Raw genomic sequence first — 26,044 nt, forward strand, 5'->3', positions numbered from 1 at the left:
TTTTCCAAAAAATGTGAGGCACCTACAATCACAACATTTAGGTTTTACGTTCATTCATAGAATTCCGCAAGAGCAAAGTCTTTTATTTCATATCAAAAGTTTTTGCGATTACTTGGTTTTACATCCAGAGTTTTCAAAATAGCTCAAACAAAGTGGTTTAATGAAACTTTAAATGTCGAAACCGTTGTAACTTTAATGTTTCAACATAGCTTGTCCTAATACTTATGGACTAGATAAATAACGCTGTCGACTTCAGATCATTCAAACATTATGCTGAACAGAAGCAGTTGTGGCTGAGTGGTTAAGGCGATTGATTAGAAATCAATTGGGCTCTGCCCGCACAGGTTGGAATCCTGTCAACTGCGATGATGTAAAGCTTTTCGCATCTATTGGATGATTTGAACTTTGTTGAAAAAGGTTCTTATAATGTGAATCATGTTTTGTCACATTCGATTGGTGTTGCAAATATTTATGGAGCTTCGCAAAAGCAAAGTCTTTTGTTTTGTATCTCAAGTTTTTGCCAGTAGTGTGTTTTACATTCGTAGTCTCGATGATGGCTGGAACAAATATACGTGTTTCAATGATGGCGGAAATAAAATTGTAGGATGAAAGCTCAATTCTCGAAACCGTTGTAACTTTAATGTTTCAACCTAACTTGTTCTAATACTTACGGACTAGATAAATAATGCTGTCGACTTCAGATCATTCAAACATTATGCTGAACAGAAGCAGTTGTGGTCGAGTGGTTAAGGCGATTGACTAGAAATCAATTGGGCTCTGCCCGCACAGGTTCGAATCCTTTCAACTGCGATGATGTAAAGCTTTTCGCATCTATTGGATGATTTGAACTTTACTGAAATAGGTTCTTATAATGTGAATCTTGTTTTGTCACATTCGGTTGGTGTTGCAAATATTTATGGAACTTCACAAAAGCAAAGTCTTTTATTTTGTATCTCAAGTTTTTGCCAGTAGTGTGTTTTACATTCGTAGTTTCGATGATGGCTGGAACAAATATACGTGTTTCAATGATGGACGAAATAAAATTGTATGATGAAAGCTCAAATCTCGAAACCGTTGTAATTTAAACGTTTCAGAATAACTTGTTCTAATACTAACTGTCTAAATATATGATGTTGACAATTTCTGAACGATCAATCTTCATTTAAAACGTAAGCAGTTGTGGTCGAGTGGTTAAGGCGATTGACTTGAAATGAATTGGGCTATGCCTGCACAGGTTCGAATCCTGTCAACTGCAGCGATGTAAAGTTTTTTGCGTCCAATAGATGATTGGAGCTTTGCTGAACCCGGTTCAGATCAAAAGAGGCGCATACAATCACAACAGTTCGGTTTTCGATTATTCATGGAGCTTCCGGTTGGCATGGTCTTTCATGTTGCATCTCCAGTTTTTACGACAAGGTGCTTTTACATTCATCGTTTCAATGACTGCGCAAACGAAATTGTATAAGGAAACCTCAAATCGCGAAACCGTTTTAACCTCTATATATGTGAATGCTTGAGAATAACTTGTTCTAATACTTAGTGTCTAGATATATAACGTTGACGACTTCCGAACGATCAAACTTCATTTACAATTTAAGCAGTTGGGGCCGATTGGTTGAGGCAATTGACTTGAAATCAATTGGGCTGTGCCTGCACAGGTTCGAATCCTGTCAACTGTGATGATGCAAAGTTTTTTGCCTTCCAATGAATGATTTGAGCCTTGACGAAAATTTTCCAAGAAATGTAAGGAACACACAGTCACAACATTTAGGTTTTACAATCATTCATAGAAATCCGCAAGAGCAAAGTCTTTTATTTCATATCAAAAGTTTTTGCGATTATTTGATTTTACATCCGGAGTTTTCATAATAGCTAAAACAAAGTCGTTTAATGAAACATTAAATGTCGAAACCGTTTTAACTTTAATGTTTCAACATAGGTTGTCCTAATACTTATGGACTAGATAAATAACGCTGTCGACTTCAGATCATTCAAACATTATGCTGAACAGAAGCAGTTGTGGCCGAGTGGTTAAGGCGATTGATTAGAAATCAATTGGGTTCTGCCCGTACAGGTTCGAATCCTATCAACTGCGATGATGTAAAGCTTTTCGCATCTATTGGATGATTTGAACTTTGTTGAAAAAGGTTCTTATAATGTGAATCATGTTTTGTCACATTCGATTTGTGTTGCAAATAGTTATGGAGCTTCGCAAAAGCAAAGTCTTTTATTTTGTATCTCAAGTTTTTGCCAGTTGTGTGTTTTACATTCGTAGTCTCGATGATGGCTGGAACAAATATACGTGTTTCAATGATGGCGGAAATAAAATTGTAGGATGAAAGCTCAATTCTCGAAACCGTTGTAACTTTAATGTTTCAACCTAACTTGTTCTAATACTTACGGACTAGATAAATAATGCTGTCGACTTCAGATCATTCAAACATTATGCTGAACAGAAGCAGTGTTGGCCGAGTGGTTAAGGCGATTGACTAGAAATCAATTGGGTTCTGCCCGCACAGGTTCGAATCCTATCAACTGCGATGATGTAAAGCTTTTCGCATCTATTGGATGATTTGAACTTTACTGAAATAGGTTCTTATAATGTGAATCTTGTTTTGTCACATTCGATTGGTGTTGCAAATATTTATGGAACTTCACAAAAGCAAAGTCTTTTTTTTTGTATCTCAAGTTTTTGCCAGTTGTGTGTTTCACATTCGTAGTTTCGATGATGGCTGGAACAAATATACGTGTTTCAATGATGGCGGAAATAAAATTGTAGGATGAAAGCTCAAATCTCGAAGCCGTTGTAACTTAAACGTTTCAGAATAACTTGTTCTAATACTAACTGTCTAAATATATAATGTTGACAATTTCGGAACAATCAATCTTCATTTGAATTGTAAGCAGTTGTGGCCGAGTGGTTAAGGCGATTGACTTGAAATCAATTGGGCTATGCCCGCACAGGTTCGAATCCTGTCAACTGCGATGATGAAAAGTTTTTTGGCTTCCAATGAATGATTTGAGCCTTGATGAAATTTTCCAAAAACTGTGAGGAACACACAGTCACAACATTTAGGTTTTACGATCATTCATAGAATTCCGCAAGAGCAAAGTCTTTTATTTCATATCAAAAGTTTTTGCGATTACTTGGTTTTACATCCAGAGTTTTCATAATAACTAAAACAAAGTCGTTTAATGAAACTTTAAATGTCGAAACCGTTATAACTTTAATGTTTCAACCTAGCTTGTCATAATACTTACGGACTAGATAAGTAACGCTGTCGACTTCAGATCATTCAAACATTATGCTGAACAGAAGCAGTTGTGGCCGAGTGGTTAAGGCGATTGACTAGAAATCAATTGGGCTCTGCCCGCACAGGTTCGAATCCTATCAACTGCGGCGATGTAAAGTTTTTGCGTCCAATAGATGATTTGAGCTTTGCTGAACACGGTTCAGATCAAAAGAGGCGCATACAATCACAACAGTTCGGTTTTCGATTATTCATGGAGCTTCCGTTGAGCATGGTCTTTCATGTTGCATCTCCAGTTTTTACGACGAGGTGCTTTTACATTCATCGTTTCAATGACTGCGCAAACGAAATTGTATAAGGAAACTGTTGTATTGTAGTTGTTGTATTGTATTATCACAATAAGTCTTGTCTCACAGAAAACACAGCTAACAGGTAAGAAGCACATAAAGGAACTGACTTTGTTAGCAAGCCCATAGCTATCGGTTATTAGACAATTATGCGATTATAGCACAGCTAAAAGAAAGCTGACTGCACAGCTAATATGTAACACATCTCCCTCACTATTCTGAGTTTATGGTTAGTCATGACCTTGTTAGAACTTAGAACTGTCATAGTAATCAGGTCGTCTTCTATTACGAGTAGGATATCTGGGACTTTGTACTGGCCTGTCATCAGGTACAGATTGGGCAGGTTGGATGTTAAGATCATTTGAAGCTGTGATGATATTGTCATTGGTCGATGTATCATTAACTTGAAGTCTAGCTTGTAGCTGATTGGCATGTCGTCTCCATACACCACGGTCTGTTCGCACAGCATACAGTATGTTACCCAGCTTGTTAATTATCGTTCCAGGTATCCACTTAGGTCCAGAGCTATAGTTCCTTGCATAAACCAAAGAGTCTACTTCATACCGTGATGATGTAGAAGATGCTTGACCTGGTGAAAGAGTTTTCTTGTTCTGAATTGGTTTCAGCAAGGTCAGAGTATTTCTCGGCTGTCGTCCATGTAGAACTTCAGCAGGTGATTTCCAGTTCAAAGAGGGATGAGGTAAACATCTGTAAGTGGTTAAAAACAGTTGTAGGGCAGTCTTGATTTTCTCCCCTCCTGCACAATTCTTCTCTACAGATTGCTTAAGAGTCTGGACAAATCTCTCCGCTTCTCCATTCGATGCAGGATGGAATGCGGGAGATGTTATATGTTTAATGCCATGCATGGTGCAGAACTGGTCAAATTCATTTGACACGAATTGTGGGCCGTTGTCTGTAACAATAGTCCGAGGAAGACCTTCATGTACAAAGATCTGTCGTAGCACGCCAATTGTGTCCTTAGAAGTAGTTTTTCCTACATCTAGCATAGCAACGTACGGATATCGGGAATGTGCATCTACACAAACCAACCACATCTGACCTTTAAAAGGTCCTGCATAATCCAAATGAGTTTGTTCCCATGGTAGTTGGGTGGACGGCCAACTTTGGTAAGTCTTGGCTGGGTCATTAGCACAGATTCGGCAAGGTTCACAAGCTTTGATTAGCTGTTCTATGTCTGCATTGATGCTAGGCCACCATGCGTATCGACGAGCAAGCTGTTTTACTCTTTCTACACCCCAGTGTGATGTATGCAGCAAGTCTAACACTTTACTCTTCAGAGCCTGTGGAATGACAACTCTAGTAGTGCCATCACGTTGCAAAAGCACAGCCTCCCCATGAACAAAAAGAGACTCCCTCATATTCCAATATGGCCGCAAATGTTCATAGCTAGCTGTAAGCTTACTGCGCCAAAGGCCATTCAGTATCCACTCTTTCACTATCTGTAGTGATGTGTATTTCATGGTTTCTTGTTTAACAGCCTCATCGTCAAGGGGACCATGATCGAGCTCCTCTTGTATAGTGTGTGAGACCTCAATGCTCTCCTTCTCTTCATCATGGTCAAACTTCGGGTCTGCCCCTATAGGTAACCTGGACAAGCCATCTGCATTGCCGTGCTGTGCTGTAGGTTTGTACCTGATGTCATACTGATAAGCCATCAGTGTGAGGGCCCATCTCTGCAGTCGCTGAGCTGTTAAAACGGGGATATTCTTTTCTGGTGAAAACATGGCAACCAGGGGTTTATGATCAGTAATGAGCGTGAAACGTCTCCCATATAGATACTGTCTAAACTTAGTCACTCCATAGATGATAGAAAGCGCTTCTTTCTCTATCTGTGAGTAATTCTTTTGGTGCACGCTCAATGTCTTTGATGCATGTGCTAGTGGTCTTTCAGCTCCATTTTCCTCTTGTAGGAGTACTGCCCCAATTCCATAGTTAGATGCGTCTGTTGCTAGAACCAGCGGTTTACTCTGGTCAAAATGGGTAAGTTTGGTAGCCTTGATGACACTTTCTTTAAGAACATGGAAGGCCTTGTCACACTCGTCAGTCCAGTCAAACTCGACATTTTCACGAAGAAACTTGTAGAGGGGGGCTGCTTTGCTAGACAGGTCAGCAATGTATGAGCCATAATAGTTGATCTTGCCCAAAAACGCCTGTAGCTGTTGTAAGTTCTGTGGTCGTGGAAGCTGTTCAATAGCCTCTATTGCAGAATTCGAGGGAGTCTTGCCGTTCTTGTCTATTATGTGACCTAGGTATTCAACAGCATTCTTAAAGAACTCGCATTTCTCTCTTTGTATGCGGAGCCCATACTCCTGTAGTCTAGCTAAGAGTTTGTCGAGGTTAGACCAGTGCTCACTCTCACTGCTACCAGTGACAATCAGATCATCCAAGTATGCTGCAACTCCAGGTAAGTCAGCAATCATTGAGTCCATGCATCGCTGAAACTGTGCAGGGCTTGATGCCAATCCAAAACACATCCTGTTGTAGCGAAACAAACCACATTGAGTGTTGATGACACACAACTTCTTTGCATTATCATCTAACTCTAGTTGCAAGTAGGCATCTGCCAGGTCTATCTTGGAAAAGTGTACCCCGCCTCTCAACTTCTCTAGCAACTCTTCAAGGCTTGGTAATGGGTGTTGATCAATTGATATTTGTTGGTTCAACATCTTGAAATCACCACATATACGCACTCTTCCATTGGGTTTGGAAACTGCTACTATTGGAGCAGCATAATCACTAAAGTCCACATGTTCCAAAACACCAGCTTTAACTAATCGATCTAGCTCTTCTTTTACAGCTTGGCGTCTAGAGAATGGCACTACACGAGGTTTAGAAAAACTTGGTGTGCTTCCTGGTTTCAAGCGTACTGGTACTTTTACCTTTTTACATCGGCCAAGACCTGTCTTGAAGACATCAGAGTACTTAGAGGAGAGTGCAGCAATTTTGTCCCTAAATCCAATAGGGTTACTTCCTGTGACAGTACAGGTAACATCACAACTACCCTGTGTCAATATAGCTAGCCCCTGCTGAGAGAGACCGAATTTGTCACTCCAATCTAGACCAAAAAGGTTTGAGCCTTGTGTTGTGTTTACAACAAGAAGTTTGAGATTTTGTTTTTCCACATCTCCTACCTTCACACTAACTGAACATTGTCCTTTAATCTGTAACTCACTCTGCCCATATGCTTTAAGATGGGTACTGACAGGTAAGAGGGGGGGTGATCCAAGACTTTGGTAGCCTTGCAAATCAACTATAGAGCAAGTAGCCCCTGTGTCCCATTGAAACATTGCATCATGACCATTGACAACAGTTTTGATCCAAACCTTTCTATTGACTCGTTGGAAAAGATTATCTGAAACTGCATGTACTGAATGATAAGGTTCACTTGCATCAGTGAGCACACTTAACACAGAGTTTTCAACTGTCCTAGCAGACTGTTCTGTCTGACTTTGTGTTGCTGTCTTAGCCATACAGACAGCCTCAATGTGACCTTTGACCTCACATTTCCTGCAGACAAATGCTCTGCAGGGACAATTTTTTCTGTCATGTTTAATGTAACAGCTAGGGCAAGACTTCAACATACCTGTGTTCTGTGCATTAGCTTGTTGCTTTCCAATGGTTTGTTGACCTCGGCGTGATCTTTGCTTGTACTGACCTGACATTTTGTTTACTGTGTCTTCGATAGCTGGAGAAGTTGTCTCCCCCTTGAGAATTTTATCGGTCTCCGTTGTCTTGATGAATGCTGTAGCCTTCTTAAGAACATCATTAAGAGAGGGATCAGCATCAAGTAGACACTGGCGACGTACATCAGCATGTGGCGTCTCTTTAGAGATTATGTCACGAATTTGTTCATCAACATAACTAGTGCCACAGCCTGTGCTTTTGCACGTGAAAGCACAGTGCCGTGCGAGTCCACGAAGTTCTGCAGCCCAATCAACATAGGACTGACCAGTCTTCATCTTACATTGAGAAAATTCAAATCTTGCTGCCTGAACATGTATGGTATCTGCAAAGTGTTCATTAAGTTTCTCCGACAACTCAGTAAATGACTTGCTTGTAATATCCTCTGCGCCAAATAAGTTTGACAACAAGTCGTATGTCTCAGCTCCTACCCAAGATAGTAAGCATGCTCGTTTCTGACTGTCATCTACCACCCGATACACATTAAAGTGCTGATTGAAACGTTGAAGGTACTGGTTCCATTTTTCTTTACCCCTGTCGTATGCTTCAAACTTGGGTATGGCGACAGCTACTGGTATTGATGCAGCACTATCACTCTTGGTAGCTTCAAACAAGGAGATAAACTGCTTCTGTAGATCAGCATTTTGCTGCTGGAACTGTTGTTGCTGTTTCTGCATAGCATCGATCAAAGCTTTTATGTTAGGATCCATAGCAAGACAATAGAAAAATGCTGGCTGTGAGTCCACAATGTTCGTTCCTGACACCAGTTGTTGTATTGTAGTTGTTGTATTGTATTATCACAATAAGTCTTGTATCACAGAAAACACAGCTAACAGGTAAGAAGCACATAAAGGAACTGACTTAGTTAGCAAGCCCATAGCTATGGGTTATTAGACAATTATGCGATTATAGCACAGCTAAAAGAAAGCTGACTGCACAGCTAATATGTAACAGAAACCTCAAATCGCGAAACCGTTTTAACCTCTATATATGTAAATGCTTGAGAATAACTTGTTCTAATACTTACTGTCTAGATATATAACGTTGACGAGTTCCGAACGATCAAACTTCATTTACAATTTAAGCAGTTGGGGTTGGTTGGTTGAGGCGATTGACTTGAAATCAATTGGGCTGTGCCTGTACAGGTTCGAATCCTATCAGCTGCGATGGTGCAAAGTTTTTTGGCTTCCAATGAATGATTTGAGCCTTGACGAAAATTTTCCAAAAAATGTTAGGCACCTACAATCACAACATTTAGGTTTTACGATCATTCATAGAATTCCGCAAGAGCAAAGTCTTTTATTACATATCAAAAGTTTTTGCGATTACTTGGTTTTACATCCAGAGTTTTCCAAGTCGCTCAAACAAAATCGTTTAATGAAACATTAAATGTCGAAACCGTTTTAACTTTAATGTTTCAACATAGGTTGTCCTAATACTTACGGGCTAGATAAATAACGCTGTCGACTTGAGATCATACAAACATTATGCTGAACAGAAGCAGTTGTGGTCGAGTGGTTAAGGGGATTGACTCGAAATCAATTGGTCTCTGCCCGCTCAGGTTCGAATCCTGTCAACTGCGATGATGTAAAGCTTTTCGCATCTATTGGATGATTTGAACTTTACTGAAATAGGTTCTTATAATGTGAATCTTGTTTTGTCACATCCGATTGGTGCTGCAAATGTTTATGGAACTTCACAAAAGCAGTCTTTTATTTTGTATCTCAAGTTTTTGCCAGTAGTGTGTTTTACATTCGTAGTTTCGATGATGGCTGGAACAAATATACGTGTTTCAATGATGGCGGAAATAAAATTGTAGGATGAAAGCTCAAATCTCGAAACCGTAGTAACTTAAACGTTTCAGAATAACTTGTTCTAATACTAACTGTCTAAATATATAATGTTGACAATTTCGGAACGATCAATCTTCATTTAAAACGTAAGCAGTTGTGGTATAGTGGTTAAGGCGATTGACTTGAAATCAATTGGGCTGTGCCTGCACAGGTTCGAATCCTGTCAACTGTGATGGTGCAAAGTTTTTTGGCTTCCAATGAATGATTTGAGCCTTGACGAAAATTTTCCAAAAAATGTGAGGAACACACAGTCACAACATTTAGGTTTAACGATCATTCATAGAATTCCGCAAGAGCAAAGTTTTTTATTTCATATCAAAGGTTATTGCGATTACTTGGTTTTACATCCAGAGTTTTCATAATAGCTAAAACAAAGTCGATCAATGAAACTTTAAATGTCGAAACCGTTGTAACTTTAATGTTTCAACATAGCTTGTCCTAATACTTACGGGCTAGATAAATAACGCTGTCGCCTTGAGATCATACAAACATTATGCTGAACAGAAGCAGTTGTGGTCGAGTGGTTAAGGCGATTGACTAGAAATCAATTGGGCTCTGCCCGCACAGGTTCGAATCTGTCAACTGCGATGATGTAAAGCTTTTCGCATCTATTGGATGATTTGAACTTTACTGAAATAGGCTCTTATAAAGTAAATCTCGTTTTGTCACATTCGATTGGTGTTGCAATTATTTATGGAACTTCACAAAAGCAAAGTCTTTTATTTTGTATCTCAAGTTTTTGCCAGTTGTGTGTTTTACATTCCTAGTTTCGATTATGGCTGGAACAAATATACGTGTTTCAATGATGGCGGAAATAAAATTGTAGGATGAAAGCTCAAATCTCGAAACCGTTGTAATTTAAACGTTTCAGAATAACTTGTTCTAATACTAACTGTCTAAATATATAATGTTGACAATTTCGGAGCAATCAATCTTCATTTAAAACGTAAGCAGTTGTGGCCGAGTGGTTAAGGCGATTGACTTGAAATCAATTGGGCTATGCCCGCACAGGTTCGAATCCTGTCAACTGCGGCGATGTAAAGTTTTTTGCGTCCAATAGATGATTTGAGCTTTGCTGAACACAGTTCAGATCAAAAGAGGCGCATACAATCACAACAGTTCGGTTTTCGATTATTCATGGAGCTTCCGGTGAGCATGGTCTTTCATGTTGCATCTCTAGTTTTTACGACAAGGTGGTTTTACATTCATCGTTTCAATGACTGTGCAAACGAAATTGTATAAGGAAACCTCAAATCGCGAAACCGTTTTAACCTCTATATATGTAAACGCTTGAGATTAACTTGTTCTAATACTTACTGTCTAGATATATAACATTGACGACTTCCGAACGATCAAACTTCGTTTACAATTTAAGCAGTTGGGGTCGGTTGGTTGAGGCGATTGACTTGAAATCAATTGGGCTGTGCCCGCACAGGTTCGAATCCTATCAGCTGCGATGGTGCAAAGTTTTTTGGCTTCCAATGAATGATTTGAGCCTTGACGAAAATTTTCCAAAAACTTTGAGGCACCTACAATCACAACATTTAGGTTTTACGATCATTCATAGAATTCCGCAAGAGCAAAGTCTTTTATTTCATATCAAAAGTTTTTGCGATTACTTGGTGTTACAGCCAGAGTTTTCAAAGTAGCTCAAACAAAGTCGTTTAATGAAACATTAAATGTCGAAACCGTTTTAACTTTAATGTTTCAACATAGGTTGTCCTAATACTTACGGGCTAGATAAATAACGCTGTCGACTTCAGATCGTTCAAACATTATGCTGAACAGAAGCAGTTGTGGCCGAGTGGTTAAGGCGATTGACTCGAAATCAATTGGGCTCTGCCCGCACAGGTTCGAAACCTGTCAACTGTGATGATGTAAAGCTTTTCGCATCTATTGGATGATTTGAACTTTACTGAAATAGGTTCTTATAATGTGAATCTTGTTTTGTCACATTCGATTGGTGTTGCAAATATTTATGGAACTTCACAAAAGCAAAGTCTTTTATTTTGTATCTCAAGTTTTTGCCAGTAGTGTGTTTTACATTCGTAGTTTCGATGATGGCTGGAACAAATATACGTGTTTCAATGATGGCGGAAATAAAATTGTAGGATGAAAGCTCAAATCTCGAAACCGTTGTAATTTAAACGTTTCAGAATAACTTGTTCTAATACTAACTGTCTAAATATATAATGTTGACAATTTCGGAACAATCAATCTTCATTTAAAACGTAAGCAGTTGTGGCCGAGTGGTTAAGGCGATTGACTCGAAATCAATTGGGCCCTGCCCGCACAAGTTCGAATCCTGTCAACCGCGATGATGTAAACCTTTTCGCATCTATTGGATGATTTGAACTTTACTGAAATAGGTTCTTATAATGTGAATCTTGTTTTGTCACATTCGATTGGTGTTGCAAATATTTATGGAACTTCACAAAAGCAAAGTCTTTTATTTTGTATCTCAAGTTTTTGCCAGTAGTGTGTTTTACATTCCTAGTTTCGATGATGGCTGGAACAAATATACGTGTTTCAATGATGGCGGAAATAAAATTGTAGGATGAAAGCTCAAATCTCGAAACCGTTGTAATTTAAACGTTTCAGAATAACTTGTTCTAATACTAACTGTCTAAATATATAATGTTGACAATTTCGGAGCAATCAATCTTCATTTAAAACGTAAGCAGTTGTGGCCGAGTGGTTAAGGCGATTGACTTGAAATCAATTGGGCTATGCCCGCACAGGTTCGAATCCTGTCAACTGCGGCGATGTAAAGTTTTTTGCGTCCAATAGATGATTTGAGCTTTGCTGAACACAGTTCAGATCAAAAGAGGCGCATACAATCACAACAGTTCGGTTTTCGATTATTCATGGAGCTTCCGGTGAGCATGGTCTTTCATGTTGCATCTCTAGTTTTTACGACAAGGTGGTTTTACATTCATCGTTTCAATGACTGTGCAAACGAAATTGTATAAGGAAACCTCAAATCGCGAAACCGTTTTAACCTCTATATATGTAAACGCTTGAGATTAACTTGTTCTAATACTTACTGTCTAGATATATAACATTGACGACTTCCGAACGATCAAACTTCGTTTACAATTTAAGCAGTTGGGGTCGGTTGGTTGAGGCGATTGACTTGAAATCAATTGGGCTGTGCCCGCACAGGTTCGAATCCTATCAGCTGCGATGGTGCAAAGTTTTTTGGCTTCCAATGAATGATTTGAGCCTTGACGAAAATTTTCCAAAAACTTTGAGGCACCTACAATCACAACATTTAGGTTTTACGATCATTCATAGAATTCCGCAAGAGCAAAGTCTTTTATTTCATATCAAAAGTTTTTGCGATTACTTGGTGTTACAGCCAGAGTTTTCAAAGTAGCTCAAACAAAGTCGTTTAATGAAACATTAAATGTCGAAACCGTTTTAACTTTAATGTTTCAACATAGGTTGTCCTAATACTTACGGGCTAGATAAATAACGCTGTCGACTTCAGATCGTTCAAACATTATGCTGAACAGAAGCAGTTGTGGCCGAGTGGTTAAGGCGATTGACTCGAAATCAATTGGGCTCTGCCCGCACAGGTTCGAAACCTGTCAACTGTGATGATGTAAAGCTTTTCGCATCTATTGGATGATTTGAACTTTACTGAAATAGGTTCTTATAATGTGAATCTTGTTTTGTCACATTCGATTGGTGTTGCAAATATTTATGGAACTTCACAAAAGCAAAGTCTTTTATTTTGTATCTCAAGTTTTTGCCAGTAGTGTGTTTTACATTCGTAGTTTCGATGATGGCTGGAACAAATATACGTGTTTCAATGATGGCGGAAATAAAATTGTAGGATGAAAGCTCAAATCTCGAAACCGTTGTAATTTAAACGTTTCAGAATAACTTGTTCTAATACTAACTGTCTAAATATATAATGTTGACAATTTCGGAACAATCAATCTTCATTTAAAACGTAAGCAGTTGTGGCCGAGTGGTTAAGGCGATTGACTCGAAATCAATTGGGCCCTGCCCGCACAAGTTCGAATCCTGTCAACCGCGATGATGTAAACCTTTTCGCATCTATTGGATGATTTGAACTTTACTGAAATAGGTTCTTATAATGTGAATCTTGTTTTGTCACATTCGATTGGTGTTGCAAATATTTATGGAACTTCACAAAAGCAAAGTCTTTTATTTTGTATCTCAAGTTTTTGCCAGTAGTGTGTTTTACATTCCTAGTTTCGATGATGGCTGGAACAAATATACGTGTTTCAATGATGGCGGAAATAAAATTGTATGATGAAAGCTCAAATCTCGAAACCGTTGTAATTTAAACGTTTCAGAATAACTTGTTCTAATACTAACTGTCTAAATATATAATGTTGACAATTTCGGAACAATCAATCTTCATTTAAAACGTAAGCATTTGTGGCCGAGTGGTTAAGGCGATTGACTTGAAATCAATTGGGCTATGCCCGCACAGGTTTGAATCCTGTCAACTGGGGCGATGTAAAGTTTTTTGCGTCCAATAGATGATTTGAGCTTTGCTGAACACAGTTCAGATCAAAAGAGGCGCATACAATCACAACAGTTCGGTTTTCGATTATTCATGGAGCTTCCGGTGAGCATGGTCTTTCATGTTGCATCTCTAGTTTTTACGACAAGGTGGTTTTACATTCATCGTTTCAATGACTGTGCAAACGAAATTGTATAAGGAAACCTCAAATCGCGAAACCGTTTTAACCTCTATATATGTAAATGCTTGAGAATAACTTGTTCTAATACTTACTGTCTAGATATATAACATTGACGACTTCCGAACGATCAAACTTCATTTACAATTTAAGCAGTTGGGGTCGGTTGGTTGAGGCGATTGACTTGAAATCAATTGGGCTGTGCCCGCACAGGTTCGAATCCTATCAGCTGCGATGGTGCAAAGTTTTTTGGCTTCCAATGAATGATTTGAGCCTTGACGAAAATTTTCCAAAAACTTTGAGGCACCTACAATCACAACATTTAGGTTTTACGATCATTCATAGAATTCCGCAAGAGCAAAGTCTTTTATTTCATATCAAAAGTTTTTGCGATTACTTGGTGTTACAGCCAGAGTTTTCAAAGTAGCTCAAACAAAGTCGTTTAATGAAACATTAAATGTCGAAACCGTTTTAACTTTAATGTTTCAACATAGGTTGTCCTAATACTTACGGGCTAGATAAATAACGCTGTCGACTTCAGATCGTTCAAACATTATGCTGAACAGAAGCAGTTGTGGCCGAGTGGTTAAGGCGATTGACTCGAAATCAATTGGGCTCTGCCCGCACAGGTTCGAAACCTGTCAACTGTGATGATGTAAAGCTTTTCGCATCTATTGGATGATTTGAACTTTACTGAAATAGGTTCTTATAATGTGAATCTTGTTTTGTCACATTCGATTGGTGTTGCAAATATTTATGGAACTTCACAAAAGCAAAGTCTTTTATTTTGTATCTCAAGTTTTTGCCAGTAGTGTGTTTTACATTCGTAGTTTCGATGATGGCTGGAACAAATATACGTGTTTCAATGATGGCGGAAATAAAATTGTAGGATGAAAGCTCAAATCTCGAAACCGTTGTAATTTAAACGTTTCAGAATAACTTGTTCTAATACTAACTGTCTAAATATATAATGTTGACAATTTCGGAACAATCAATCTTCATTTAAAACGTAAGCAGTTGTGGCCGAGTGGTTAAGGCGATTGACTCGAAATCAATTGGGCCCTGCCCGCACAAGTTCGAATCCTGTCAACCGCGATGATGTAAACCTTTTCGCATCTATTGGATGATTTGAACTTTACTGAAATAGGTTCTTATAATGTGAATCTTGTTTTGTCACATTCGATTGGTGTTGCAAATATTTATGGAACTTCACAAAAGCAAAGTCTTTTATTTTGTATCTCAAGTTTTTGCCAGTAGTGTGTTTTACATTCCTAGTTTCGATGATGGCTGGAACAAATATACGTGTTTCAATGATGGCGGAAATAAAATTGTATGATGAAAGCTCAAATCTCGAAACCGTTGTAATTTAAACGTTTCAGAATAACTTGTTCTAATACTAACTGTCTAAATATATAATGTTGACAATTTCGGAACAATCAATCTTCATTTAAAACGTAAGCATTTGTGGCCGAGTGGTTAAGGCGATTGACTTGAAATCAATTGGGCTATGCCCGCACAGGTTCGAATCCTGTCAACTGCAATGATGTAAAGCTTTTCGCATCTATTGGATGATTTGAACTTTACTGAAATAGGTTCTTATAATGTGAATCTTGTTTTGTCACATTCGATTGGTGTTGCAAATATTTATGGAACTTCACAAAAGCAAAGTCTTTTATTTTGTATCTCAAGTTTTTGCCAGTTGTGTGTTTTATATTCGTAGTTTCGATGATGGCTGGAACAAATATACGTGTTTCAATGATGGCGGAAATAAAATTGTAGGATGAAAGCTCAAATCTCAAAACCGTTGTAACTGTAATGTTTCAACCTCGCTTGACCTAATACTTACGGGCTAGATAAATAACGCTGTCGACTTGAGATCATTCACACATTATGCTGAACAGAAGCAGTTGTGGCCGAGTGGTTAAGGCGATTGACTAGAAATCAATTGGGCTCTGCCCGCACAAGTTCGAATCCTGTCAACTGCGATGATGTAAAGCTTTTCACATCTATTGGATGATTTGAACTTTACTGAAATAGGTTCTTATAATGTGAATCTTGTTTTGTCACAATCGATTGGTGTTGCAAATATTTATGGAACTTCACAAAAGCAAAGTCTTTTATTTTGTATCTCAAGTTTTTGCCAGTAGTGTGTTTTACATTCGTAGTTTCGATGATGGCTGGAACAAATATACGTGTTTCAATGATGGCGGAAATAAAATTGTAGGATGAAAGCTCAAATCTCGAAACCGTTGTAACTTAAACGTTTCAGAATAACTTGTTCTAATACTAACTGTCTAAATATATAATGTTGACAATTTCGGAACAATCAATCTTCATTTAAATTGTAAGCAGTTGTGGCCGAGTGGTTAAGGCGATTGACTTGAAATCAATTGGGCTATGCCTGCACAGGTTCGAATCCTGTCAACTGCGGCGATGTAAAGTTTTTTGCGTCCAATAGATGATTTGAGCTTAGCTGAACACGGTTCAGATCAAAAGAGGCGCATACAATCACAACAGTTTGGTTTTCGATTATTCATGGAGCTTCCGGTGAGCATGGTCTTTCATGTTGCATCTCCAGTTTTTACGACAAGGTGGTTTTACATTCATCGTTTCAATGACTGCGCAAACGAAATTGTATAAGGAAACCTCAAATCGCGAAACCGTTTTAACCTCTATATATGTAAATGCTTGAGAATAACTTCTTCCAATACTTACTGTCTAGATATATAACGTTGACGACTTCCGAACGATCAAACTTCATTTACAATTTAAGCAGTTGGGGTCGGTTGGTTGAGGCGATTGACTTGAAATCAATTGGGCTGTGCCAGCACAGGTTCGAATCCTGTCAGCTGCGAAGGTGCAAAGTTTTTTGGCTTCCAATGAATGATTTGAGCCTTGACGAAAATTTTCCAAATAATGTGAGGCACCTACAATCACAACATTTAGGTTTTACGTTCATTCATAGAACTCCGCAAGAGCAAAATCTTTTATTTCATATCAAAAGTTTTTGCGATTACTTGGTTTTACATCCAGAGTTTTCAAAATAGCTCAAACAAAGTCGTTTAATGAAACTTTAAATGTCGAAACCGTTGTAACTTTAATGTTTCAACATAGCTTGTCCTAATACTTACGGGCTAGATAAATATTGCTGTCGTCTTCAGATCATTCGAACATTATGCTGAACAGAAGCAGTTGTGGCTGAGTGGTTAAGGCGATTGACTCGAAATCAATTGGGCTCTGCCCGCACAGGTTCAAATCCTGTCAACTGCGATGATGTAAAGCTTTTCGCATCTATTGGATGATTTGAACTTTACTGAAAAAGGTTCTTATAATGTGAATCTTGTTTTGTCACATTCGATTGGTGTTGCAAATATTTATGGAACTTCACAAAAGCAAAGTGTTTTATTTTGTATCTCAAGTTTTTGCCAGTTGTGTGTTTTACATTCGTAGTTTCGATGATGGCTGGAACAAATATACGTGTTTCAATGATGGCGGAAATAAAATTGTAGGATGAAAGCTCAAATCTCGAAACCGTTGTAACTAAAACGTTTCAGAATAACTTGTTCTAATACTAACTGTCTAAATATATAATGTTGACAATTTCGGAACAATCAATCTTCATTTAAAACGCAAGCAGTTGTGGCCGAGTGGTTAAGGCGATCGACTTGAAATCAATTGGGCTATGCCCGCACAGGTTCGAATCCTGTCAACTGCGGTGATATAAAGTTTTTTGCGTCCAATAGATGATTTGCGCTTTGCTGAACACGGTTCAGATCAAAAGAGGCGCATACAATCACAACAGTTCGGTTTTCGATTATTCATGGAACTTCCGGTGAGCATAGTCTTTCATGTTGCATCTCCAGTTTTTACGACAAGGTGGTTTTACATTCATCGTTTCAATGACTGCGCAAACGAAATTGTATTTGCAAACCTCAAATCGCAAAACCGTTTTAACCTCTATATATGTAAATGCTTGAGAATAACTTGTTCTAATACTTACTGTCTAGATATATAACGTTGACGACTTCCGAACGATCAAACTTCATTTACAATTTAAGCAGTTGGGGTCGGTTGGTTGAGGAGATTGACTTGAAATCATTTGGGCTGTGCCTGCACAAGTTCGAATCCTGTCAGCCGCGATGGTGCAAAGTTTTTTGGCTTCCAATGAATGATTTGAGCCTTGACGAAAATTTTCCAAAAAATGTGAGGCACCTACAATCACAACATTTAGGTTTTACGTTCATTCATAGAATTCCGCAAGAGCAAAGTCTTTTATTTCATATCAAAAGTTTTTGCGATTACTTGGTTTTACATCCAGAGTTTTCAAAATAGCTCAAACAAAGTGGTTTAATGAAACTTTAAATGTCGAAACCGTTGTAACTTTAATGTTTCAACATAGCTTGTCCTAATACTTATGGACTAGATAAATAACGCTGTCGACTTCAGATCATTCAAACATTATGCTGAACAGAAGCAGTTGTGGCTGAGTGGTTAAGGCGATTGATTAGAAATCAATTGGGCTCTGCCCGCACAGGTTGGAATCCTGTCAACTGCGATGATGTAAAGCTTTTCGCATCTATTGGATGATTTGAACTTTGTTGAAAAAGGTTCTTATAATGTGAATCATGTTTTGTCACATTCGATTGGTGTTGCAAATATTTATGGAGCTTCGCAAAAGCAAAGTCTTTTGTTTTGTATCTCAAGTTTTTGCCAGTAGTGTGTTTTACATTCGTAGTCTCGATGATGGCTGGAACAAATATACGTGTTTCAATGATGGCGGAAATAAAATTGTAGGATGAAAGCTCAATTCTCGAAACCGTTGTAACTTTAATGTTTCAACCTAACTTGTTCTAATACTTACGGACTAGATAAATAATGCTGTCGACTTCAGATCATTCAAACATTATGCTGAACAGAAGCAGTTGTGGTCGAGTGGTTAAGGCGATTGACTAGAAATCAATTGGGCTCTGCCCGCACAGGTTCGAATCCTTTCAACTGCGATGATGTAAAGCTTTTCGCATCTATTGGATGATTTGAACTTTACTGAAATAGGTTCTTATAATGTGAATCTTGTTCTGTCACATTCGGTTGGTGTTGCAAATATTTATGGAACTTCACAAAAGCAAAGTCTTTTATTTTGTATCTCAAGTTTTTGCCAGTAGTGTGTTTTACATTCGTAGTTTCGATGATGGCTGGAACAAATATACGTGTTTCAATGATGGACGAAATAAAATTGTATGATGAAAGCTCAAATCTCGAAACCGTTGTAATTTAAACGTTTCAGAATAACTTGTTCTAATACTAACTGTCTAAATATATGATGTTGACAATTTCTGAACGATCAATCTTCATTTAAAACGTAAGCAGTTGTGGTCGAGTGGTTAAGGCGATTGACTTGAAATGAATTGGGCTATGCCTGCACAGGTTCGAATCCTGTCAACTGCAGCGATGTAAAGTTTTTTGCGTCCAATAGATGATTGGAGCTTTGCTGAACCCGGTTCAGATCAAAAGAGGCGCATACAATCACAACAGTTCGGTTTTCGATTATTCATGGAGCTTCCGGTTGGCATGGTCTTTCATGTTGCATCTCCAGTTTTTACGACAAGGTGCTTTTACATTCATCGTTTCAATGACTGCGCAAACGAAATTGTATAAGGAAACCTCAAATCGCGAAACCGTTTTAACCTCTATATATGTGAATGCTTGAGAATAACTTGTTCTAATACTTTGTGTCTAGATATATAACGTTGACGACTTCCGAACGATCAAACTTCATTTACAATTTAAGCAGTTGGGGCCGATTGGTTGAGGCAATTGACTTGAAATCAATTGGGCTGTGCCTGCACAGGTTCGAATCCTGTCAACTGTGATGATGCAAAGTTTTTTGCCTTCCAATGAATGATTTGAGCCTTGACGAAAATTTTCCAAGAAATGTAAGGAACACACAGTCACAACATTTAGGTTTTACAATCATTCATAGAAATCCGCAAGAGCAAAGTCTTTTATTTCATATCAAAAGTTTTTGCGATTATTTGATTTTACATCCGGAGTTTTCATAATAGCTAAAACAAAGTCGTTTAATGAAACATTAAATGTCGAAACCGTTTTAACTTTAATGTTTCAACATAGGTTGTCCTAATACTTATGGACTAGATAAATAACGCTGTCGACTTCAGATCATTCAAACATTATGCTGAACAGAAGCAGTTGTGGCCGAGTGGTTAAGGCGATTGATTAGAAATCAATTGGGTTCTGCCCGTACAGGTTCGAATCCTATCAACTGCGATGATGTAAAGCTTTTCGCATCTATTGGATGATTTGAACTTTGTTGAAAAAGGTTCTTATAATGTGAATCATGTTTTGTCACATTCGATTTGTGTTGCAAATAGTTATGGAGCTTCGCAAAAGCAAAGTCTTTTATTTTGTATCTCAAGTTTTTGCCAGTTGTGTGTTTTACATTCGTAGTCTCGATGATGGCTGGAACAAATATACGTGTTTCAATGATGGCGGAAATAAAATTGTAGGATGAAAGCTCAATTCTCGAAACCGTTGTAACTTTAATGTTTCAACCTAACTTGTTCTAATACTTACGGACTAGATAAATAATGCTGTCGACTTCAGATCATTCAAACATTATGCTGAACAGAAGCAGTGTTGGCCGAGTGGTTAAGGCGATTGACTAGAAATCAATTGGGTTCTGCCCGCACAGGTTCGAATCCTATCAACTGCGATGATGTAAAGCTTTTCGCATCTATTGGATGATTTGAACTTTACTGAAATAGGTTCTTATAATGTGAATCTTGTTTTGTCACATTCGATTGGTGTTGCAAATATTTATGGAACTTCACAAAAGCAAAGTCTTTTTTTTTGTATCTCAAGTTTTTGCCAGTTGTGTGTTTCACATTCGTAGTTTCGATGATGGCTGGAACAAATATACGTGTTTCAATGATGGCGGAAATAAAATTGTAGGATGAAAGCTCAAATCTCGAAGCCGTTGTAACTTAAACGTTTCAGAATAACTTGTTCTAATACTAACTGTCTAAATATATAATGTTGACAATTTCGGAACAATCAATCTTCATTTGAATTGTAAGCAGTTGTGGCCGAGTGGTTAAGGCGATTGACTTGAAATCAATTGGGCTATGCCCGCACAGGTTCGAATCCTGTCAACTGCGATGATGAAAAGTTTTTTGGCTTCCAATGAATGATTTGAGCCTTGATGAAATTTTCCAAAAACTGTGAGGAACACACAGTCACAACATTTAGGTTTTACGATCATTCATAGAATTCCGCAAGAGCAAAGTCTTTTATTTCATATCAAAAGTTTTTGCGATTACTTGGTTTTACATCCAGAGTTTTCATAATAACTAAAACAAAGTCGTTTAATGAAACTTTAAATGTCGAAACCGTTATAACTTTAATGTTTCAACCTAGCTTGTCATAATACTTACGGACTAGATAAGTAACGCTGTCGACTTCAGATCATTCAAACATTATGCTGAACAGAAGCAGTTGTGGCCGAGTGGTTAAGGCGATTGACTAGAAATCAATTGGGCTCTGCCCGCACAGGTTCGAATCCTATCAACTGCGGCGATGTAAAGTTTTTGCGTCCAATAGATGATTTGAGCTTTGCTGAACACGGTTCAGATCAAAAGAGGCGCATACAATCACAACAGTTCGGTTTTCGATTATTCATGGAGCTTCCGTTGAGCATGGTCTTTCATGTTGCATCTCCAGTTTTTACGACGAGGTGCTTTTACATTCATCGTTTCAATGACTGCGCAAACGAAATTGTATAAGGAAACTGTTGTATTGTAGTTGTTGTATTGTATTATCACAATAAGTCTTGTCTCACAGAAAACACAGCTAACAGGTAAGAAGCACATAAAGGAACTGACTTTGTTAGCAAGCCCATAGCTATCGGTTATTAGACAATTATGCGATTATAGCACAGCTAAAAGAAAGCTGACTGCACAGCTAATATGTAACACATCTCCCTCACTATTCTGAGTTTATGGTTAGTCATGACCTTGTTAGAACTTAGAACTGTCATAGTAATCAGGTCGTCTTCTATTACGAGTAGGATATCTGGGACTTTGTACTGGCCTGTCATCAGGTACAGATTGGGCAGGTTGGATGTTAAGATCATTTGAAGCTGTGATGATATTGTCATTGGTCGATGTATCATTAACTTGAAGTCTAGCTTGTAGCTGATTGGCATGTCGTCTCCATACACCACGGTCTGTTCGCACAGCATACAGTATGTTACCCAGCTTGTTAATTATCGTTCCAGGTATCCACTTAGGTCCAGAGCTATAGTTCCTTGCATAAACCAAAGAGTCTACTTCATACCGTGATGATGTAGAAGATGCTTGACCTGGTGAAAGAGTTTTCTTGTTCTGAATTGGTTTCAGCAAGGTCAGAGTATTTCTCGGCTGTCGTCCATGTAGAACTTCAGCAGGTGATTTCCAGTTCAAAGAGGGATGAGGTAAACATCTGTAAGTGGTTAAAAACAGTTGTAGGGCAGTCTTGATTTTCTCCCCTCCTGCACAATTCTTCTCTACAGATTGCTTAAGAGTCTGGACAAATCTCTCCGCTTCTCCATTCGATGCAGGATGGAATGCGGGAGATGTTATATGTTTAATGCCATGCATGGTGCAGAACTGGTCAAATTCATTTGACACGAATTGTGGGCCGTTGTCTGTAACAATAGTCCGAGGAAGACCTTCATGTACAAAGATCTGTCGTAGCACGCCAATTGTGTCCTTAGAAGTAGTTTTTCCTACATCTAGCATAGCAACGTACGGATATCGGGAATGTGCATCTACACAAACCAACCACATCTGACCTTTAAAAGGTCCTGCATAATCCAAATGAGTTTGTTCCCATGGTAGTTGGGTGGACGGCCAACTTTGGTAAGTCTTGGCTGGGTCATTAGCACAGATTCGGCAAGGTTCACAAGCTTTGATTAGCTGTTCTATGTCTGCATTGATGCTAGGCCACCATGCGTATCGACGAGCAAGCTGTTTTACTCTTTCTACACCCCAGTGTGATGTATGCAGCAAGTCTAACACTTTACTCTTCAGAGCCTGTGGAATGACAACTCTAGTAGTGCCATCACGTTGCAAAAGCACAGCCTCCCCATGAACAAAAAGAGACTCCCTCATATTCCAATATGGCCGCAAATGTTCATAGCTAGCTGTAAGCTTACTGCGCCAAAGGCCATTCAGTATCCACTCTTTCACTATCTGTAGTGATGTGTATTTCATGGTTTCTTGTTTAACAGCCTCATCGTCAAGGGGACCATGATCGAGCTCCTCTTGTATAGTGTGTGAGACCTCAATGCTCTCCTTCTCTTCATCATGGTCAAACTTCGGGTCTGCCCCTATAGGTAACCTGGACAAGCCATCTGCATTGCCGTGCTGTGCTGTAGGTTTGTACCTGATGTCATACTGATAAGCCATCAGTGTGAGGGCCCATCTCTGCAGTCGCTGAGCTGTTAAAACGGGGATATTCTTTTCTGGTGAAAACATGGCAACCAGGGGTTTATGATCAGTAATGAGCGTGAAACGTCTCCCATATAGATACTGTCTAAACTTAGTCACTCCATAGATGATAGAAAGCGCTTCTTTCTCTATCTGTGAGTAATTCTTTTGGTGCACGCTCAATGTCTTTGATGCATGTGCTAGTGGTCTTTCAGCTCCATTTTCCTCTTGTAGGAGTACTGCCCCAATTCCATAGTTAGATGCGTCTGTTGCTAGAACCAGCGGTTTACTCTGGTCAAAATGGGTAAGTTTGGTAGCCTTGATGACACTTTCTTTAAGAACATGGAAGGCCTTGTCACACTCGTCAGTCCAGTCAAACTCGACATTTTCACGAAGAAACTTGTAGAGGGGGGCTGCTTTGCTAGACAGGTCAGCAATGTATGAGCCATAATAGTTGATCTTGCCCAAAAACGCCTGTAGCTGTTGTAAGTTCTGTGGTCGTGGAAGCTGTTCAATAGCCTCTATTGCAGAATTCGAGGGAGTCTTGCCGTTCTTGTCTATTATGTGACCTAGGTATTCAACAGCATTCTTAAAGAACTCGCATTTCTCTCTTTGTATGCGGAGCCCATACTCCTGTAGTCTAGCTAAGAGTTTGTCGAGGTTAGACCAGTGCTCACTCTCACTGCTACCAGTGACAATCAGATCATCCAAGTATGCTGCAACTCCAGGTAAGTCAGCAATCATTGAGTCCATGCATCGCTGAAACTGTGCAGGGCTTGATGCCAATCCAAAACACATCCTGTTGTAGCGAAACAAACCACATTGAGTGTTGATGACACACAACTTCTTTGCATTATCATCTAACTCTAGTTGCAAGTAGGCATCTGCCAGGTCTATCTTGGAAAAGTGTACCCCGCCTCTCAACTTCTCTAGCAACTCTTCAAGGCTTGGTAATGGGTGTTGATCAATTGATATTTGTTGGTTCAACATCTTGAAATCACCACATATACGCACTCTTCCATTGGGTTTGGAAACTGCTACTATTGGAGCAGCATAATCACTAAAGTCCACATGTTCCAAAACACCAGCTTTAACTAATCGATCTAGCTCTTCTTTTACAGCTTGGCGTCTAGAGAATGGCACTACACGAGGTTTAGAAAAACTTGGTGTGCTTCCTGGTTTCAAGCGTACTGGTACTTTTACCTTTTTACATCGGCCAAGACCTGTCTTGAAGACATCAGAGTACTTAGAGGAGAGTGCAGCAATTTTGTCCCTAAATCCAATAGGGTTACTTCCTGTGACAGTACAGGTAACATCACAACTACCCTGTGTCAATATAGCTAGCCCCTGCTGAGAGAGACCGAATTTGTCACTCCAATCTAGACCAAAAAGGTTTGAGCCTTGTGTTGTGTTTACAACAAGAAGTTTGAGATTTTGTTTTTCCACATCTCCTACCTTCACACTAACTGAACATTGTCCTTTAATCTGTAACTCACTCTGCCCATATGCTTTAAGATGGGTACTGACAGGTAAGAGGGGGGGTGATCCAAGACTTTGGTAGCCTTGCAAATCAACTATAGAGCAAGTAGCCCCTGTGTCCCATTGAAACATTGCATCATGACCATTGACAACAGTTTTGATCCAAACCTTTCTATTGACTCGTTGGAAAAGATTATCTGAAACTGCATGTACTGAATGATAAGGTTCACTTGCATCAGTGAGCACACTTAACACAGAGTTTTCAACTGTCCTAGCAGACTGTTCTGTCTGACTTTGTGTTGCTGTCTTAGCCATACAGACAGCCTCAATGTGACCTTTGACCTCACATTTCCTGCAGACAAATGCTCTGCAGGGACAATTTTTTCTGTCATGTTTAATGTAACAGCTAGGGCAAGACTTCAACATACCTGTGTTCTGTGCATTAGCTTGTTGCTTTCCAATGGTTTGTTGACCTCGGCGTGATCTTTGCTTGTACTGACCTGACATTTTGTTTACTGTGTCTTCGATAGCTGGAGAAGTTGTCTCCCCCTTGAGAATTTTATCGGTCTCCGTTGTCTTGATGAATGCTGTAGCCTTCTTAAGAACATCATTAAGAGAGGGATCAGCATCAAGTAGACACTGGCGACGTACATCAGCATGTGGCGTCTCTTTAGAGATTATGTCACGAATTTGTTCATCAACATAACTAGTGCCACAGCCTGTGCTTTTGCACGTGAAAGCACAGTGCCGTGCGAGTCCACGAAGTTCTGCAGCCCAATCAACATAGGACTGACCAGTCTTCATCTTACATTGAGAAAATTCAAATCTTGCTGCCTGAACATGTATGGTATCTGCAAAGTGTTCATTAAGTTTCTCCGACAACTCAGTAAATGACTTGCTTGTAATATCCTCTGCGCCAAATAAGTTTGACAACAAGTCGTATGTCTCAGCTCCTACCCAAGATAGTAAGCATGCTCGTTTCTGACTGTCATCTACCACCCGATACACATTAAAGTGCTGATTGAAACGTTGAAGGTACTGGTTCCATTTTTCTTTACCCCTGTCGTATGCTTCAAACTTGGGTATGGCGACAGCTACTGGTATTGATGCAGCACTATCACTCTTGGTAGCTTCAAACAAGGAGATAAACTGCTTCTGTAGATCAGCATTTTGCTGCTGGAACTGTTGTTGCTGTTTCTGCATAGCATCGATCAAAGCTTTTATGTTAGGATCCATAGCAAGACA

General features: G+C 39.0%; 31 non-coding genes across 31 annotated transcripts; all 31 read left to right on the forward strand.

The window, feature by feature from the left end:
• Positions 1-283: 283 nt before the first annotated feature.
• On the forward strand, positions 284-365 carry Trnas-aga (transfer RNA serine (anticodon AGA)). Its single transcript has one exon. It is a non-coding gene; the product is annotated as a tRNA-Ser (tRNA).
• Positions 366-728: 363 nt separating this feature from the next.
• Trnas-aga (transfer RNA serine (anticodon AGA)) lies at positions 729-810 on the forward strand. The gene has a single exon. It is a non-coding gene; the product is annotated as a tRNA-Ser (tRNA).
• Positions 811-1,173: 363 nt separating this feature from the next.
• On the forward strand, positions 1,174-1,255 carry Trnas-uga (transfer RNA serine (anticodon UGA)). The gene has a single exon. It is a non-coding gene; the product is annotated as a tRNA-Ser (tRNA).
• Positions 1,256-2,013: 758 nt separating this feature from the next.
• Positions 2,014-2,095, forward strand: Trnas-aga (transfer RNA serine (anticodon AGA)). Its single transcript has one exon. It is a non-coding gene; the product is annotated as a tRNA-Ser (tRNA).
• Positions 2,096-2,458: 363 nt separating this feature from the next.
• Trnas-aga (transfer RNA serine (anticodon AGA)) lies at positions 2,459-2,540 on the forward strand. The gene has a single exon. It is a non-coding gene; the product is annotated as a tRNA-Ser (tRNA).
• A 363-nt stretch (positions 2,541-2,903) lies between these two features.
• On the forward strand, positions 2,904-2,985 carry Trnas-uga (transfer RNA serine (anticodon UGA)). Its single transcript has one exon. It is a non-coding gene; the product is annotated as a tRNA-Ser (tRNA).
• A 333-nt stretch (positions 2,986-3,318) lies between these two features.
• Positions 3,319-3,400, forward strand: Trnas-aga (transfer RNA serine (anticodon AGA)). Its single transcript has one exon. It is a non-coding gene; the product is annotated as a tRNA-Ser (tRNA).
• A 5,400-nt stretch (positions 3,401-8,800) lies between these two features.
• Trnas-cga (transfer RNA serine (anticodon CGA)) lies at positions 8,801-8,882 on the forward strand. The gene has a single exon. It is a non-coding gene; the product is annotated as a tRNA-Ser (tRNA).
• A 361-nt stretch (positions 8,883-9,243) lies between these two features.
• Positions 9,244-9,325, forward strand: Trnas-uga (transfer RNA serine (anticodon UGA)). The gene has a single exon. It is a non-coding gene; the product is annotated as a tRNA-Ser (tRNA).
• A 334-nt stretch (positions 9,326-9,659) lies between these two features.
• On the forward strand, positions 9,660-9,740 carry Trnas-aga (transfer RNA serine (anticodon AGA)). The gene has a single exon. It is a non-coding gene; the product is annotated as a tRNA-Ser (tRNA).
• Positions 9,741-10,103: 363 nt separating this feature from the next.
• Trnas-uga (transfer RNA serine (anticodon UGA)) lies at positions 10,104-10,185 on the forward strand. The gene has a single exon. It is a non-coding gene; the product is annotated as a tRNA-Ser (tRNA).
• A 758-nt stretch (positions 10,186-10,943) lies between these two features.
• On the forward strand, positions 10,944-11,025 carry Trnas-cga (transfer RNA serine (anticodon CGA)). The gene has a single exon. It is a non-coding gene; the product is annotated as a tRNA-Ser (tRNA).
• Positions 11,026-11,388: 363 nt separating this feature from the next.
• Positions 11,389-11,470, forward strand: Trnas-cga (transfer RNA serine (anticodon CGA)). Its single transcript has one exon. It is a non-coding gene; the product is annotated as a tRNA-Ser (tRNA).
• A 363-nt stretch (positions 11,471-11,833) lies between these two features.
• On the forward strand, positions 11,834-11,915 carry Trnas-uga (transfer RNA serine (anticodon UGA)). The gene has a single exon. It is a non-coding gene; the product is annotated as a tRNA-Ser (tRNA).
• A 758-nt stretch (positions 11,916-12,673) lies between these two features.
• Trnas-cga (transfer RNA serine (anticodon CGA)) lies at positions 12,674-12,755 on the forward strand. The gene has a single exon. It is a non-coding gene; the product is annotated as a tRNA-Ser (tRNA).
• A 363-nt stretch (positions 12,756-13,118) lies between these two features.
• On the forward strand, positions 13,119-13,200 carry Trnas-cga (transfer RNA serine (anticodon CGA)). Its single transcript has one exon. It is a non-coding gene; the product is annotated as a tRNA-Ser (tRNA).
• Positions 13,201-13,563: 363 nt separating this feature from the next.
• On the forward strand, positions 13,564-13,648 carry Trnas-uga (transfer RNA serine (anticodon UGA)). Its single transcript has one exon. It is a non-coding gene; the product is annotated as a tRNA-Ser (tRNA).
• Positions 13,649-14,403: 755 nt separating this feature from the next.
• Trnas-cga (transfer RNA serine (anticodon CGA)) lies at positions 14,404-14,485 on the forward strand. The gene has a single exon. It is a non-coding gene; the product is annotated as a tRNA-Ser (tRNA).
• Positions 14,486-14,848: 363 nt separating this feature from the next.
• Positions 14,849-14,930, forward strand: Trnas-cga (transfer RNA serine (anticodon CGA)). Its single transcript has one exon. It is a non-coding gene; the product is annotated as a tRNA-Ser (tRNA).
• A 363-nt stretch (positions 14,931-15,293) lies between these two features.
• Positions 15,294-15,375, forward strand: Trnas-uga (transfer RNA serine (anticodon UGA)). The gene has a single exon. It is a non-coding gene; the product is annotated as a tRNA-Ser (tRNA).
• Positions 15,376-15,738: 363 nt separating this feature from the next.
• Positions 15,739-15,820, forward strand: Trnas-aga (transfer RNA serine (anticodon AGA)). Its single transcript has one exon. It is a non-coding gene; the product is annotated as a tRNA-Ser (tRNA).
• Positions 15,821-16,183: 363 nt separating this feature from the next.
• On the forward strand, positions 16,184-16,265 carry Trnas-uga (transfer RNA serine (anticodon UGA)). The gene has a single exon. It is a non-coding gene; the product is annotated as a tRNA-Ser (tRNA).
• A 758-nt stretch (positions 16,266-17,023) lies between these two features.
• On the forward strand, positions 17,024-17,105 carry Trnas-cga (transfer RNA serine (anticodon CGA)). Its single transcript has one exon. It is a non-coding gene; the product is annotated as a tRNA-Ser (tRNA).
• Positions 17,106-17,468: 363 nt separating this feature from the next.
• Trnas-uga (transfer RNA serine (anticodon UGA)) lies at positions 17,469-17,550 on the forward strand. Its single transcript has one exon. It is a non-coding gene; the product is annotated as a tRNA-Ser (tRNA).
• A 758-nt stretch (positions 17,551-18,308) lies between these two features.
• Positions 18,309-18,390, forward strand: Trnas-aga (transfer RNA serine (anticodon AGA)). Its single transcript has one exon. It is a non-coding gene; the product is annotated as a tRNA-Ser (tRNA).
• Positions 18,391-18,753: 363 nt separating this feature from the next.
• Positions 18,754-18,835, forward strand: Trnas-aga (transfer RNA serine (anticodon AGA)). The gene has a single exon. It is a non-coding gene; the product is annotated as a tRNA-Ser (tRNA).
• Positions 18,836-19,198: 363 nt separating this feature from the next.
• On the forward strand, positions 19,199-19,280 carry Trnas-uga (transfer RNA serine (anticodon UGA)). The gene has a single exon. It is a non-coding gene; the product is annotated as a tRNA-Ser (tRNA).
• Positions 19,281-20,038: 758 nt separating this feature from the next.
• On the forward strand, positions 20,039-20,120 carry Trnas-aga (transfer RNA serine (anticodon AGA)). Its single transcript has one exon. It is a non-coding gene; the product is annotated as a tRNA-Ser (tRNA).
• Positions 20,121-20,483: 363 nt separating this feature from the next.
• On the forward strand, positions 20,484-20,565 carry Trnas-aga (transfer RNA serine (anticodon AGA)). Its single transcript has one exon. It is a non-coding gene; the product is annotated as a tRNA-Ser (tRNA).
• A 363-nt stretch (positions 20,566-20,928) lies between these two features.
• On the forward strand, positions 20,929-21,010 carry Trnas-uga (transfer RNA serine (anticodon UGA)). The gene has a single exon. It is a non-coding gene; the product is annotated as a tRNA-Ser (tRNA).
• Positions 21,011-21,343: 333 nt separating this feature from the next.
• Positions 21,344-21,425, forward strand: Trnas-aga (transfer RNA serine (anticodon AGA)). Its single transcript has one exon. It is a non-coding gene; the product is annotated as a tRNA-Ser (tRNA).
• The last annotated feature ends 4,619 nt before the right edge of the window (positions 21,426-26,044 follow it).

Source organism: Watersipora subatra, chromosome 1, assembly GCF_963576615.1.
Source record: "Watersipora subatra chromosome 1, tzWatSuba1.1, whole genome shotgun sequence".
NCBI lineage: Eukaryota > Metazoa > Bryozoa > Gymnolaemata > Cheilostomatida > Watersiporidae > Watersipora > Watersipora subatra.